Source organism: Peromyscus leucopus, chromosome 3 (genome assembly GCF_004664715.2).
Source record: "Peromyscus leucopus breed LL Stock chromosome 3, UCI_PerLeu_2.1, whole genome shotgun sequence".
Lineage (NCBI taxonomy): Eukaryota > Metazoa > Chordata > Mammalia > Rodentia > Cricetidae > Peromyscus > Peromyscus leucopus.
The window spans coordinates 93,156,740-93,174,343 of NC_051065.1; the positions used below are offsets into that span (position 1 = coordinate 93,156,740).

Consider the following 17,604-nt stretch of genomic DNA (forward strand, 5'->3'; position numbering starts at 1 on the left):
AGCAGGCAAAGAGCAAAAAGCTTCCTTCTTCCATGTCTTTATAGAGTGTGGTGGTAATCTAATTATACTGAAATGTGATTTTGATTGTATGTTAATAAATAAAGTTGCCGGGGGTCAGAGCTATTAGAGCCATAGCAAGAGTGTGGCGGTGGTGGCACACGCCTTTAATCCTAGCATTCCAGAGATAGAAATCCCTCTGGATCTCTGTGAGTTCAAGGCCACATTGGAAATAGCCAAGCATGGTGGTGACACACTCCTTTAATCCCAGAAAGCCAGCCTTTAATCCCAGGGAGTGGTGGTAGAAAGCAAAAAGATATATAAGGCGTGAGGACCAGAAACTAGAAGCATTTGGCTGGTTAAGCTTTCAGGCTTTTGGAGCAACACAGTTCAGCTGAGAGCTATTGGGATGAGGACACAGAAGCTTCCAGTCTGAGGAAACAGGACCAGCTGAGGAACTGGTGAGGTGAGATAGCTGTGGCTTTTTCTGTCTCTTTAAATAGACGAACAGACAGGAAATAGAGCTCCTCATTCGGGAAGCTGGGACACCGCAGGCAGAAGGGTGAGATTTTAGCTCTGAGCTCTGACCTCTCGGCTTTCTCTTTTGCATTGTTTCTGTGTTTCTTATTTAATAAGACGGTTGGTATCATCAATATCTGGCGCCCAACGTGGGGCTCGAACCCACGACCCTGAGATTAAGAGTCTCATGCTCTACCGACTGAGCTAGCCGGGCAACTTTATTTATTATACATTATATATATATACATTTTAAACTTTGTTAAGATATGAATGGTCATATAGAGTACTAACTAATTCTAGAAAAAAGGCTTCAATTAGCTGCATATATATGTCTTTGTGTTCGAGTCTCTTATCAGTTTTCTGCAGGAAATCACGGCCAGATGCCACCAGCACAAGAAGCATGTGAAGATGCTGCTAAGCCACGAGCCACGTGGCAAGGTATAGATTTCTAGAAATGGGTTACTTTAAGATATAAGAACCGTTAGCAAGAAGCCTGCCACGGCCATATAGTTTGTATGCAATATAAGTCTCTGTGTTTACTTGGTTGGGTCTGAGTGGCTGTGGGACTGGCAGGTGACAAAGATTTGTCCTGACTGTGGGCAAGGTGGAAAACTTAAGCAACAATAGAGGCTTCCAGCAGGTGTGGCCCAGGTTGGATCTGGATTAAAGCTGTGTCTTCTTGCCTCAAAGATCCAGATTAGAAGTAGATCCTCACACTTCATATTAAGCAGAAATCCCTCACAGGTGTGCCCTCTTCTTTTGGGTTTTAGTTTATCCCAGATGTAGTCAAGTTGATCACCAAGAATAGCTATTGCACCCTATTAATTGCATTGCATGAAGAGAAAGTTGTTTTGCAAAATAATGATAACAAAAAAGAAAAAAATTGTAGATCATGATGGGTGAATATACTGTGGAGAGAGACAAATAATGGTATCTACCTCATGGAGAAGTGGGGCACAAAGAGAGGGGAAGAGATTGGAGTACAACAGAAATGCCACCAAGTGCATGCCCCTAAATACCAAGGACCCCCATTAGCCTTTACCAATTTTTAAAGTTTAGAGTCATCTCCACTAAAGTCAAGCTAGAGGCTAAGCCTTTAATACATGAGACTTAGAGAACATTCTAGAATTAAACTATACCATGTAGAGAGTGGTGATGTTTCCATGTATTTAGTAGCTACCATAATAATTTTTTTATCAATTTGACTCAAACCTAGAGTCACCTGGAAATAGGAACTCTCAATTGAAAATTGCCTAGATTAGGTTGGCCAGGGACCATGTTTGTAAAGCACTCTCTCAATTACTAATTGATTTAAATAGGCACAGCCCACTGTAGAAGTCAAGTGGTCCCCAGTTACATAGAAAAGCAAGCTGAGCAAGTCAGTGAGATCAAGGCAGTAAGCAGCATTCCTTCATTGCCTCTGCTTGAGGTACTGGATCCATTTTGCTTGTGATTTTGCCCTGGATTTTTTCAATGATTGATTATGACAGAGAAGTGTAAGCCAAATAAACTCTTTATATTCTCAAGTTTATTTTGATTGTGGTGTTTATCACAGTTACAGAAATCAAACTGGATCAGTGAATTAGAGTGAAGTATGTTTTAAAGATAAGACACAGGAGACCAGGTACTGAGGAATTCATCCACTGTAATAACTGTGATTAGCAGAGATTTAGGTGATTACTTGGCTAGTTCTTTCTTTCTTTCTTTTTTTTTTTTTTTTTTTGAGACAGTGTTTATTTGTGTAGTTTTGGTACCTGTCCTGGATCTCACTCTGTAGACCAGGCTGGTCTCCAACTCACAGAGATCCACCTGGCTTGGCCTTCCAAGTGCTGGGATTAAAGGCATGTGCCACTACCACCCGACTGGCTATTTCTGACTATAATCTACACAGAAAAAACTTTGCAGTCCATTATGCAATGCCCCCCCAAATATAGCCTTTTTAAAATAGATACAGAATTGAAGTAGTTGAGAATTAACTATCAGATTTGAAGCTCCAATGGAAGTTATTGGTCTTTGCCAAGCCACTTACATCTAGGTCAGTGGGCATCAAGGAAAAGTACCTAAACTTGAGAAAGAGATGTTGAGTTGTTCTTAGATAAATGAGATGACTTATAATTACCAAGTTCCAATTGAATCTTTTTTTTCCAGAGGAATCCATAACTTCTTTTTTGTCTGAGAAAACTCTTTTTCCAAGTTAAAGACCTGTAATTGCCTCGCTTAAGGAAATTATACCTAAGTGGGAGACAGAATGTCTTCCAGATGATTTCTTATTGTCTTTACAATGAATACCAAAGTTAGAATGCATCACATTCCAGTCAGAAAAGGGCAATGTCTGATCCAGAACAAGATGATTCATACATTGAAAGAATTACAGGGTTTGCTAAATTGTATTAAGAAAAATACATGGTATTTATCACAATTGTGGGTTCAGTCTATTAGCTTAAATAAATGGAAGCATATCTAAAGGGAATAGGGTCCTGTGAGGAATCTAGATGATCTGTGATTAAACAAAACTCCTTCCTCTGTACACCAAACTGGTCACTCCATCACAGGGGGGATGAGGCACAGGACACATGGCTTGTCTTTAGGTAGAAAGGTTGAGTCTCCATAGTCCACAGTCATAATGGCCTCCCCACATCTAAACTCCTTTCCAAGCATGACAAAGATCTGCTGGAAGTGACATCACTATTGACTAAACTCTCAACAAGTGTTTAACTTATTTTTTACCTAATATATTGGTTACTTTTCTCACTTTTGTGAAAAAAAATCATGAAAACAACCTAAGAGAAGGATTTATTTTTGCATACAGTTTGAGAGCACAGTCCAGCATGGTGAAGAAGACATGATGGTAGGAGAATAAAGTAGCTGGTCACATTGCATCTGCAGTCAGAAAGAAGAGTCAGGGAGAGGGAAAATGCTCACATGCAGCTCACATTCTCCTTTTTGTTAAAGTCAAAGACAGCAGCCATGGGATGGTGCCACATGAATTTCAAAGAGATGCTTGCTAAATTATTCTAGATTCTGTGATGAATATTAGTTACCACACCTGTCCATCATTGTTTTCTTACTAGATTTTTGAGAACCAATTATTAATCTTTCACCTACTTAGAGTTATTCTTGACATAGGTGTCATATATAATAAGTAGTTGTTTAAAGCTGTTGAGTTTAAAAATCACAGTTCATGTTGTTTTTTTTTCTTTTTATGAGATATTCATTTTCCTGAAGATGCACCTGAAGAGCAAGAACTTTGGGCCTGCGAAGGCAGAGTCACTAATTGTGAAATATTAAATAGAAGAATTTGTAGGAGATAGAAGAAGCAGGATGTTTGGCAGACTATTCCTTGGATTCCTACTCTGGCCAGCCAAGTGTTTTCCAAATAAACTTTTGTTGGAATGGAGCTGTGCCTATTTGTTTCTCATCTATGAATAGTCCTGTAGCACCAAATAGCTGCAGTTTGTTGTGTATTTGCACAATCAGCAGGGCTAAAATCATTTACTCTCTGGTGCTTTAGTAAAAAAAAAAAAATCTGCCAACAACTGCTTGACACCATGACAACTACTTTTGATGTGTTTATTATTTATTTTATCTAAGGCATGTAATCTGTTCTAAACATGGCAGGACTTTCCTGTAATCTCAGCACTCAGAAGGATGAGACAGGAGACTCATAAGCTTGATGCCAGCCTGGGTTACATGGTAAGACCCTGTTCCCAAAGCAAACACCAAACAAGCAAGATATTACACTCTCTGTGTGCCTTTTGAGGCAACTATAGAATACCAATCATCTTTCTCAAAACTGTTGCCAGAACACAGAAGACTTTGAAAGACATTGAGAAGGAACATAAATTTCTAGGTGCTATTGATAAAGGAGAGACAACAAATTCCTGATATGAATGATTGATTGACAACAGAAAGGTAGTAAAACCATGATACATTCAGTTCTGTGTTTTAAGAATAAATATTAACATGGTAGTTTTTTTTGTTGTTGTTTTTAATGTCAATGTGAGGTACAAACAAATATGCCAGTTACTCTTGACTCTTCCTCCTACACATTCACCATCCATTCTGCATGCAGCATGAAACACTGAAAAATGCTCCCTTCTACCCTTTCTCTAACTAATGAGGAATATAATGGTGAGTTAATATCTGTATACAGTTTTTAAGCCATTTTTCCCCTTCAGCTCCTTCAAGAGATGAAGTAGACAGTCCTATAATCTTCTAACTGCAACATCAATACTGGATTAACTTAAGAGACTAGATGTTCTCAAATAGTAAATAAAATGCTTTTTGTTCAGGGGTAGACTTTATGTTTTCTCACAGTCTAATATATATACATATACATATACGGTGCCACACGCATACACACACACACACACACACACACACACACACACACACACACACACACATTTTGTTGTCTCTTTGTACAGTTCTTCACCTAACCAATTCATTTTTCAGGACTGTGATCTTTGTCAATATAATCCCATCCCTGGGCTTTCCTGGAAATACCCCTACTACAAAAGAAGAGGCATGGCCCATGTCACCTTGGGGCTTAGGCTTCTGCAGCAGACATTTAGAAATGGAGCTTTTAAAAATGGAGAACAATGCTACATATTCCCTATGGTCTCATCAGTGTGCATAAATGTAAAGATTTCATCACTTATTATCAACTCCTATTTGTGGGTCCCTATGGGGAGGAAAAGAACAGGCATGGACTAGCTCAAAATATAGCTGTCAAATCTTCCTTTCCCTACATTCTATCTTGATGGATGCTGAGAGAGGCAGTCACTGTTTTTAGTTGTGTGCCTACAGACTTGTCCATCAGGCTCCAGTGGATAGGTCCCATTCATTGTTATATGGACAGCCTTGGATGGTAAACCCAGTGATCACAAAATAAAAGGATGTGGACATGGAAATGGCACTCTCATAGACTAGGAGGTTTTACAGGAGTGTAGGAGCATAAAAAGGGATGGAGGCTTGAGAGCAATCATGGTGCATTATAGAGATGTATAAAACTGTCAAAAATTGGTTTAAAAAATAAATGTATTTAAGAAGGACCTAGGTGTAGGCTCAGTAGGAGACTGTGTACTTAGCATGCATAATGTCCTCAATTCAGGACCAGCACAAAATTCTTAAAGAGTTTCCTGGTAGACTAAAGTAAATTCATAGGAAGAACTTATTTAGAGAGTGGGTTGGGAGTGGAGGAGGAAGTCTTGACCTTTCTTTTTAAAGAGATGAGTATATGTTTTAAATAAAACATTTATATATACTTTGCATAATCAAGTTATTTGACCTTCTTCTCCAACATTTACAATACCCTCCAAGACAGATGCTACAATCAGATTGAAAGGAAGCTAGGTAAGGTTACCTGATTCATGTCACCAAATCTTCAAATTCTGGTTTCTCTTCACCCTGCTTTCTGGGACAGGTAATGTTAGCATATTATGCACGACTTTTAGAGGATTTGTTAGGATTGTCTACGTGGTTACACTATGGCACATGCTCCTGGGCTCCTGAATTCCATTCTCTATGACTGTTGCCTATAAAGTACTCCTACAATAGAGTGTTATAGCTAGTTACTCTGGAATGCCTTTTCTTCCCTAAACCACGGCCATGTGTATATTTATGATGTTAAATGATGGTCACTGCTTCCTTCGAGTGCATCTGTCCATAAGCTTATTCTAGTTGTTAGCAGTGTAAAATTGTGAACATTTTAAAAACCTTTTAGCATTATAGATTTTGCTTACCTATTTTGATAGATATGAATCTGAATTGGAGGTGGAGAAGGGCCTTTGTGGGAAAGGGCACCTTAAACATCTAGATGCTCCTGTAAGAAGAATCACACACTCTCCAGATGTGACTGTCTTGCTTTGTTTAGTACACTCTTCTGTTTCAGATTTATCACTAGATGTTAATTGTATAAAATTTTAAGTTCAATTATGACGTTTTCATACATATAGAATTACTTCAGTCATATTCACATTATAATTTTTGTCACCCTCCCACTGATTTCCTTTTTCTTCTCGCATAATACTCCTCTTTCATATTTTAAGTCTATATTATTCATACAAAAGAAGATAGGCAATTCTTGTCTTGCTGAATCTGTCATACTTTACTTAACATCATGCTTTCCAGTTCTATCATCTTCATGAAAAATGATATAATTTTTTACATTCCTGAATAATTCTCCATTATATGTACATTCAGAAAATATTTTCTTTATCCATGTATCCATTGAAAGACACCTAGGATGATGTTATAACTTAGCTGATTTTATTATGCCACAATAAATACAGCTACTTTGGTATGGCTATTGTACAGTGGTGGCATGGCAGGTTTTCATGGTTATTATAGCTCTTATTACACGTTGTAAACAGGGTTTTTTTTAAGTGTATTTATAGCAATTTTAAATGTGTATGTGTGCGCGTGTGCGCGTGCGCGTGCGCGTGCGTGTGCGTGTGCGTGTGTGTGTGTGTGTGTGTGTGTGTGTGTGTGTACACTAGCTCTGCTGTCCATGTTGTACAGAGGGGCTAGGTACATAAGGAGCTGAAGTTACAGTGGGGAGGTTGTGGCCAACTAATTAGGGTGCTGGGCACCAAACTTGTGTCCTGAACAAGCGCAATAAGTGTCTTCGCCTCTGAGCCATCTCTCCAGCCCCTGTGTTATATTTTGAAATGCAATATTATGATGCCTCCCATGTCTTTTTTTTTCTCAGAATTGATTTGGCTGTTCAGGATCTCTTACATTTCTTGTTCATTTTAGAATTATTATTTGTTCAATTTCTGTGAATAATGTGATTAAAATATTGAGGGGAGATTTCATGGAACCTGTGGAACACTATTGATAGAACAGCCATTTTCATAATATTAATTATACCAACAAGAAAACCCAGTTTAGCCTACCCCCTCCTCTTATTCTTAAATAAGTTTCCTCAGTGTTTCACATTGGATGTCACCCACATGGTCCACGAGTTAGTTTCATAATTATTATTATTATAGATGACTTTCACCTCATTAGGTATATTTATTACTAGGTTTTTGAGGCTCTTGTGAATGAACTTGTCTCCCCGACTTCTTTCCCAGTGAGTTTCTTAGGGATTTGTAGAAAAACTGTTCTGGCTAAGAATTCAAGCTATGTAGTAAACAAGTATGCAGAGTATGAAAACATGCTTGTTTCACTTCTGATTGTACAGGGAATGCTTTCAGTTTGTCCCCATGTACAATAACAGGTTTGACATATATAGCCTTTATTATGCTACAAGATCATCCTCATCTTCCTAGTCTTTCAGGGCTTTTACCATAAAGTGATAGTGATTTTTGCCAATTTTTTTTATGTTTCTATCAAGATAATCATGTGATTTTTTGCTCTTGAATGTGTTTGCATTATTCATTTAGTTTCTGTATGCCATATCTAACTGAAACCAGTTAGATAATAATGCATGGTCTTTTTTAATGTATGGCTGAATTTGGTTTGTAAGTATTTATTAAGGGTTTGTGTGTGTGTGTGTGTGTGTGTGTGTGTGAGTTTGCACCAAAGTAACCACTTTGTAATTTCCTTTTTGTGTTGTATTCTTAACTAGATTTTATAGAAAGACCTTACTATGATACCTTTTCTGTTTTACTGAATACTTTGAAAAGCATTGATATTAATTTTTCTTTCACAGTCTGTTAGAGTTCAACAGTGTGTCCGTATAGTTCTAGGCTTTTTTGTTGGGAAACTATTACCGGTTCACATTCATTGCTCATTATAGATCTGCTGTGGCAGTTTATGTCTTATGAAAACTTCAATTTTGGTAGGCCATATGTTTCTTGGAATTGATCTGATCATTTTTCCAGAGTTGCCTAACTCATTGAAAATTTTATTTTCAAAATAATGTTGCACTGTATTCCATTGATGGTTTCTGTAATATCTCATCACCCATTTTGTGAATTTTTTCTCTCTGCTTAGTTTGGCTAAAGGTCTGTCAATTTTAAGATTTTTCCAAGAACTAATTGTTTATTTCACTGAATTTTTGCCTGTCTTGTAGTCTTTATCTCATCAATTTTCTCCTAATTTTTAAAATTATTTATTACTATCTCCTTATTTACTTTTAGCCTGTTCTTATTGTCCTAAGATCTTGAGTTACTTCATTGCTTCATTTAAGACTTCTTTGAATTTTAATGTTAAAACCTTTAGTAGGAAAGTTTATTTTACACCCACTTTTGTCTTTCTGGTAAACTGTGTTCCTACTTTTATTTGATTCTAGATATTATGTTGAATTTTCTCTGATTTTATCAATGACCCATTGAAAATTCACACATGGGTTGTTGAATGTATGTATATTTGTGCAGTTTCTCTTGCTTTTTCTTCTACTTTTATTTCATCTGCTAAGATAAAATAAGTTGTATTTTATGTTGATTAAGATTAGTTTAATGGAACAGGGCAGTGATGGGGCAAGCCTATAATCCCAGCACTTGGAAGTTCAGAGCCAGGTGGATCTCTGTGAGTTCGAGGCCAGCCTGGTGTACAGAGCAAGATCCAGGACAGGCACCAAAACTACACAGAGAAACCCTGTCTCAAAAAAAAAAAAAAAAAAAGAAAGAAAGAAAAAGATTTGCTTAATGGAATAAAGGAAGAAGCCACATGGGCTACTGAAAGAATATTTATTCTGAAACTGTTGGATGACATATTTTCTAGATGAGGTTAAGGCTATTTGATCAGTGTGCATTTGATTCTAAGGTTTATTTCTCTGGTGTTGTTTCATCTAGATGAACACTCTATTGATGACAATGAGGTGTTGATGTCACCTTCTACTGTTCTATCTGTTCTGTTTTACTGTCTGTACTGTGAAGATGAACATGCCATTGTTAAGTGCATATCTAATCTTAATAATTATACTTACTAATGGATTATATCCTTTATTATATGACCATGGCCTTCTTCATGTCTTCTGAAAGAATTTGGCTTGAGTTCTATATTATATATTGTTTTCCATACTGTGTCTTTCAAACTGATGTGTCTTAACCAGGGAACAATGTTTCATGAAGGTCACCACAAACAGTTGGACCTTTTAAAAATGTCATTATGTAAATTCATCATATATTGTAGACATTTCCATATAAGTGTATATTGTATGTTGAATATATTCTCTGATGTATTTCAACACTCTTCTTTCTCACCTATCTTCCATTAGATCCCTTTTCCCCATCCAGTTTCATTTCTAATTCTGTGTGTGTGTGTGTGTGTGCATGTGTGTGTGTGTGTGTGTGTGTGTTTGATTTTATATATCTACATAAAATGTGGAATCTACAAATGAGAGAAAAAATGATATTTGACTATACTAGCTTAAACTCTTTAATATTATTATTAATTATCTCGTTATATATATTTTCCTGAAAACAAGGCAAGTTTTTTCTTTTTATGTATGAAATCATTTAATTTTGTAAACACACACACACATGATATATATATATATATATATCATTCCTCTATGGTTGAACAACTAGGCTGGTCCATAATACGGATGTTGTGTTGTCAGTGCACACTGATGTGCAAATATCTCTGTGGAGTATTGACTTGGAGTTCCTTGGACAAATACCCAGGAATGGTATATTGGCCATACCATAAGTCTATTTTTATTTGTGAGGACAGTTATATTTATTTCTAAAGTGGCTGTCCTACTTTACATTTCCAAGAGTAAAGCATAAGGGATATCTTGTTCATCACCATTTTTGCTGCTGTTTCTTAATGGCTGCCATTCAGACTTGGTAAGATGGAAAATCAATATGGTTTCAATTTAGTCATAGCAATTTTATTTTTTATGTATGTTGATTGACATTTGCATTTCCTATTTCCTGAGAGTGGTCTGTGCATCTCACCATCTTATCAATTTAATAGATGAGACTTCTTGTTTTCCTTGTTTAATTTTTTGAGTTCTTTATATATTCTCCATATTAATCCTTTATCAAATGTATAGCTTAGAAAGATTTTATTGCATGCTGTGGCCTGACACTCCACTTGTTCACCCATTTTATTTCCCATGGAGATTATCAATTGCATGAGACACACTCATCAGTTGATTATTTCCTGATGGACTGAAGTCTGGTTCAGGGAGTCTTTGCCTACATCTTGAACTGATTTTCTAATTTTTACTCTGACAGATACAGTATTGTCAGGTTCTATATTAAGGTCTTCAATCTGTTTGGAGATGACTTGTTTGTGATCAAAGATAGAGCTGTAGATTATTCTTCTATTATTCATATAGACATATGGATATCTACTTTTCTTAGTATAAATTTTAGAAAAAGCAGTGTGTCTTTTCATCTTCTAGGGTCTTATTCATTTTCTTCCTTTGTCTTTTAAACTTTTCGTGAATTCACTTTTATACTCAAGTTTATTCTCAGGTGTTTTTAAATCTATTATATGCAGAACTAATTTCCTGATTTCTTCCTCAACATGTTTTGTATTGTTATATAAGAAAGCTACTTTTTTAACTTTCTTTTTCTGTGTCTTTTTGTGTCTTTCACATCATACATCTCTATCCCATCCATTTCCCCATACCTTGGTATTTTCGTTGCAACTTCCCTCCAAAAATAAAATAAAATAAAATTTAAGAGAGAAAAAGAAAAAAAAGGGAAAATCTCATCATGGAAGCTGTAGTGTGACACAGTGTGTCACTCAGTAAACCCTTTTATCCTGATATCTTTACTTATAAGTGTTCATTGCAGAGATATTGGTCTGGTTCCTGGCCTCTGGTTTCTGCTACACTGTTGATTCTGGGTCCTCACTGGGATGTCCTGTTTCACGCAGCTTTGGATTTGCAGGTTGTGCCTCTTCACATGCTCCAGCAGATAATCCATGGGTGGAATGTTGGGGTGGGCCAACTCATAACCCTGGTTTTCAGCCTGAGTAGTTGCAGGGTTGGTCAGCCCACCTGGTCTACTTTGTGGACTACTTTTGAAAAGCATTTCTGCTAATCAAGGTTATGTGTGCATGTGAGTGGGAGCAAAAGCAGTTAAATTCTGTTTCTTAATCTAATATACTAATCTGTGTCTTTTAACTCAGGAATTGATATTATTAATATTCAGGTATTTATTAATTCAAGTCTATATTACTTCTTTATTTTGTTGTTGTAGTGCTAGAATTTTTTTCATTTCCCTCATTTGTGTACGTATTTTTCCAATGTGGCTCATTCTTTCCTGTAACCTCATTAATGTGTTTATATTGCTTTTCACTGGGATTTTTTTCCAAGTATCTTTTGTAAATAAGAATTAATGGTCAATAATTCATTCAGCTTATTTTTATCATGGAATTTTTTCTCTTCAATTAACAGTAGATAGTTTTGCTGTGTATGAGTAGTCTAGGGTAGTAGCTGTTTTTAGAGCTTAAAGCCCAGCCTCCCAAGGCCTCTCAACCTTTCAAAAGTTTGTTGTGAAATGAGCTGTTCTTCTGTATTTGTGTGTGTGTTACTATTTATCTCTGACAGCTTTCCATATACAGTATTTGTTCTGTATATTTAATGTGTTTACTAGAATATGATGCAGGCATATTTTTTTCAGATCTTGTTTGGTGCTCTTGATGCCTTCTGTAACTAGACTGATTTAGTTTGTGGTGTGTTCAGAGTCTATGTGAAGTTTAGGGAACTGGAATTACGGCTTATTAAACATAGGCCCTTGTTACTACTAAGTGCAAAACCTAAGTTCAAACCCTATGATGCACATGGTGGCAGGAGAGAACCAACTCCTGCAAACTGACCTCTGGTATCCACATGTGCTTGTGCACACATACACACACATACATACACACTTGCACACACGAACACGCACATGTGTGCACTAAATAAATAAACAAATGTAAATTCCTTTAAAGGCTTAAAAAACATTTTTTATAGTTTTGGTAAAAAAGACTCTCAGGAATTGGAGTTTGGAGATTTTGTGCAGTTTTTTTTTTTTTTTGTTTGTTTGTTTTTTTTGTTGTTGTTTTCCAGCTCTATAAATCATTGGGTAGTATTGACATCTCAACAATATTTTTCTAATCCATATACAGCAATAACTTCCTTTGTTCATGTTTCATGTTTTTCAGTAACTTTTGTTAATTTCAGTATATGTGTTTTGTTTCATTGATTCAGTTAATTCCAAAGTATTTATTCATTTCCTTCTTAACGTAAATAGAATTATTTCCTTTATCTCCTCTTTAGATTTTTTATTTTAATGCCTAGATACATAATTGCTTTTTACATGCTGCTATTTTTATTAGTTCTAACCATTTTTTCACATAAGGATAGTTTTTAACATATTAGTTTATCATCTATAAACAGTTAATATGATTTTTTTTCCTTTATTATACTTATTGATTGCTTTGTCCGGGACTAATAGTGCCACTTGAACAAGAAGTTAAGGGAAAAAATACCTTTGCCATGTTTCTTATCTTGGAATAATAGCTCTAGCCATTGAATAAAATATGAGATATGTATGTCTTTTATATTTAGTATTTCATATTCTGAGTAGTTTCATTTATTCTTAGTTTGATGACTATTTCTCATACTAAATTGGTTATTTTTGGTGAGGAAATGTTCAAATTTATTGACTCATATATAAAATTATCCTTGTAGTCTAAAAATAAATACAGCTTGATTATTGATATATAAGCACTTTTCTCTAATGCATGTTTTCTTTTGCTATTAATACAATGTCATAGGTGTGTTATAAAAATGATTTGTTAGTCTCATGGTTCAGACCCATAGTGAAAAGATCTCATCTGTTAATGGCTTCCTAATACCAGAATCCTAAGATTGTATAGAATATTCTATGTAAAGATGCTTTTACAATAGACCTACTTCCAAAATAATCATTTAGCCTTTAATCAGCTCATCCCTAAATCTCATAAATAGACATACATATTCATTAAAAATCATTTTGCTGATCACTTCTTCAAGGTCTACCTGGTTTTGCCTCTTTACATACTACATAAATGTTATTACATTTTAACATTTGTTTCAGAAAGCACAAACTGTATTTGAAACATAACATCCTTTAAAAATGTTGAAGTTTGCTTTCTCATATTTTAAGATAAGAATTCATCAAAGATCTGTTTTGTAGTTGGGTATTTTATAATATGCCTTGTGACTTTATTCCATTGGTTAAGATTGGGTTGACTTCCACATTCATGCAGGTTTCCCAGTATTCTGTTGATTTCTAGATTCTCTTCACAGAAATCCTCCAAAAGATTTGTACAGTTTTAATACTTTAACGTTTGACTTTGTCCCTTAACATATGGTTTAACCTGTTTATTTCAGAACAATATGTCTTCTGGGATTGAATGTACTTGACATGAATCTGTCATGTTGAAATAATGTACAGTGTTGTTCAAAAACCTCTTTACTAGCCTTTGGCCTGGTTGTTAAATATGTATTAGTACTGAAGTCTATTATTGTCAAATTCTCAACTTTTCCCTTTGATTATTTCACTGATTGACTAATGTTTAGAGGCATTCCTATCTGTTACACATGTATTATCTTACTTTAATGATGCATTGCCCTTTGTCATTACACAGTATCATTTTTCTCTTGTGATGATTTTTACTTAAAGTCTATTTTGTCTGGCATTAGGATAGCATGTCTGTTCTCTTTGGTCATATTTTTTGTTTCATATCTTTGTTTTCTTTTTAGTCTGATTATTTTTTTTTTGGTAGACTTGAGTGTCAAATACACAGTACATATCTGGACATTTGAATTAGTAGCTACTTTGGAGTTTTGCAGACTGCATTTGTTATACAAGGAATACAATAATCAGGTCATTTTATTCCTAAACATATGTGTTTCTAAGCCTCTGTATTTGTCTCTTTTGAGTCTCTTGTTTATACAACTGAGTTACATCTTCTATATTCTGTAGAAATCTCACCATTGCTTTCTCCATGCCTTAGGTGTTCTATGATATTCTCACAGTCTCTTACTTCCAGAAGCATGAAGGTCTTGGGTTTTGCAGAGTGTGTGCTTTTTCTTTGGCCTCTGCCCTGATACTCCAACTGTAATTCAATTTCAGTCAGTTCCCAGAGTTAAGAAAGGCACAAACCCTTACTCTTGTCAGACACTAGGGAAGGTAGAAAAAGTTACACTCTTTTCTTTTCTTCCCCTTGTTGAGGAATCAGGAATTGAGTGACACTCCTCAACCATATCATTAACAAAAGAAGGGATGGAGCAGTCAGCAAAATGCTCCAAATGTCTTTAATATATATATATATATATATATATATATATATATATATATATATATATATTCTCAAAGTTCTTTTTAGGAAAGTTGTGTGTGAGTGTGTGTGTATGCATATGTGTGTGGTAAAGTGTGTGCATGTGTACTATGTGTGTATGAGTGTGTGTAGGGGTAGAGGGCTTATATTTACAATTTAGTTGCTTCAACTTTTCATTCAGGTGTCTCCTCAAACATACTACTGCAGTTTGAACATACCATTGTAGATTCTCTTAAAGGAATTGCTTTCCAGATATTCAGCTTTCTAACTCTTCATACTCTCCAGGAATAAATTTGATAATTTCATTTTTGTTACTCCATTTCTAGGTATCCAAGAAAGTACTGGAAGGTCTTACCTTTCCATAAAAGATGTTTCTCTTGACCCAGGCAGTGGTGGTGCATGCCTTTAATCCCAGCACTCAGGAGGCAGAGGCAGGCAGATCTCTATGAGTTTGAGGCCAGCCTGGGCTACAGAGTGAGTTTCAGGAAAGGCACAAAGCTACCCAGAGAAACCCTGTCATGAAAAACCAAAAAAGGAGGGGGGGATGTCTCTCTTGATTGGCATTTCCTTTAGTCCTTATCACCTGTACAGTTTGTTTCCTCCTATGAAGGCAGGTCTTTTTGTTGCTTCTTTTAAAATATCATCTAACTTCAACATTTCATTGTTTCATAGCCAACATAGTCTAGACTTGTCTAGGCACATTTATGTTCCAGGACCACTTGTTTGCTGTGACTGTCATCTTCTGCTCTAGTGTTCGGTTATTTACCTTCAACTCTCACCCTACTCATGTCTCTTATAAAATTGATGTGTACCTTTTAGGTGTCAAAAATATATTTAGAGGGGATGTGTTGATGTATCTGTGGGTAAGAGCATGGCCTGCTCTTGTAGAGGACCAGATTTGTTTCCCAGCACCTGTGTCAGCCAGCTCACAACCACCTGTTAATTCCAGCTCCAGGAAATTGATGCTCTGTTTTGGCCTTCACAGGCACCTGCACTCAATTGTACATATCCATACAGAGACACATCATTAAAAATAAATCTTTAAAAGTATTTACAATTTAGTTGTTTCTACCTCTTTCATCATTCTCCACAATACTAATATCTCAGAAGGACTTGAGGTCTGTAGTCCTAACCTATGGCTTGTTGTTTGTTTTGCTACTGTATTCATTTCATAATTGGGGTTTGATACTTTGAGCTTTGTACTTCTTTCCATTGCCTGCTAGAGCATGTATCTTGGGGACAGAAAAACAGCAGCTGTTTCATTGTTGTGGTGCTCTCAGCAAAGTATCTTAAGGTTTTTCAAAGTCACAGTTCTCCTTGATCTCAAGAGCAACCATGGCAAGGACAGGGATAAAGTTTGCTGAATAAGAACTGAAAGCAAGGACTATGCAGATGTGTGTGATACTTCCAGAAATAAGAGACACCAAGGACTGATTTCCAGAAAACATATATACATGGTTCATAAATATTAAGGTATTCAAATACCATTGTACAGGTCAAAGTCCAGGGCATTCTCTATGTGTTCTTCAAATACCTGCTGGAATTTTCAGTGAGTTTTGAATGTTTTAAGTTTCTTGGCTAATTTGGCATATTTTTTTCGCTGGTTTAAAAACTAGAATAGCATAAACACTGGGAAAGCTAATTGTATTAATTATGTTTCACTCAAGGACTTAGAAACAGTGTTCTATTGACTGCATACCTAATCCTTAACACCAGGCTAACACTTTTATCCCCTACCTTTAACCTCTTACTACTTATGTTTCCATCCATCCTGGTGAGAAGGGATGTGAAGAGGTGTCTCTCATTTTTAAAAACCTTCAGGGAGGAGAAAAATAGAGTTGGTGATATTTTTAGGGAGATGTTCCTCAAAAGAGTGCTTTAAGTGCTGTTTCTGAGAAGGTCAGATTTCCCAGAATTGAGTCAATGCTGCTAAGAATGTGTTGTCATCATTATGCTGGTCATTAGACAAGTGGCGTGCTTGTTACTACCATGCTAGATGAGTAAAAAGGGAAGGTATCCAGCACATTGACTGAGCCCAGAGATCAGCCTATACCCTCGTTCAATTTTTACTCAAGTCTCTGAATGCTTATGCAAATTAAGGGGGCAGGCTTATCTTATTTAATGATTAGTGTTGAAAACCGTTCTACAGCTTTTATAGTGGTTCCTCCATCACGGTCTCAGTGGTGTTTTCAGTGCCAGCAGAACCATTTCCAAACAAATTTTTGGACTTTGATTTCTCTCCTTCCACTACTTTCCTATCCCTTCCCTCTGGGATCAAGCACACAAGCTAACACAGCTTATATGCACATGAAACCCGTGGCATTATTATGTCATTGAGAAGCACATTTAACTCAGCATCTGCCGACAGCACATAGTAATGTGTAACTTGCAGATGTCATTCTAACGGAGGAGCCTTGATTATTCATTTGAGTAACTGTGCTGCTCCCCTCTACTCAGTTCAAAGCTGAACAGCAACACCCAGCATATCTTTGGTGATATGACTGAGGCCTCGTTTTTCTAATTTACAGAGGAAAACAAAGGAAATGGATAAAATATTTTTGAAATCAGTATGAGCTTAACTTGAAATCTTACATCTCATGTTTTGGAAGTTTAGCCTAGGGCCAATCGTGGCCTGGAGAAGTGAAATACAAGCATTCTCATTTTAGATTCAGTCTGAAAGTGAGATAAAACAAATGGGCAAAACAAACCACGGAACACATTTCTGGAAGAAAAATGACTGAGAGACTACATATATTTTAGTGCTGATTTGTGAAGATCAAACAAGAAGCATTGTTAAATCAACGTTTAAGGGTACTCTGTGTTCATATATTACCCATGCATGTAGAGAAATGAAACACTATCCAGGTG

General features: G+C 36.1%; 1 non-coding gene across 1 annotated transcript; it reads right to left on the reverse strand.

Annotated features, from left to right (window-relative positions):
* Nucleotides 1-657: 657 nt before the first annotated feature.
* Nucleotides 658-730, reverse strand: Trnak-cuu. Its single transcript has one exon. It is a non-coding gene; the product is annotated as a tRNA-Lys (tRNA).
* Nucleotides 731-17,604: the final 16,874 nt, after the last annotated feature.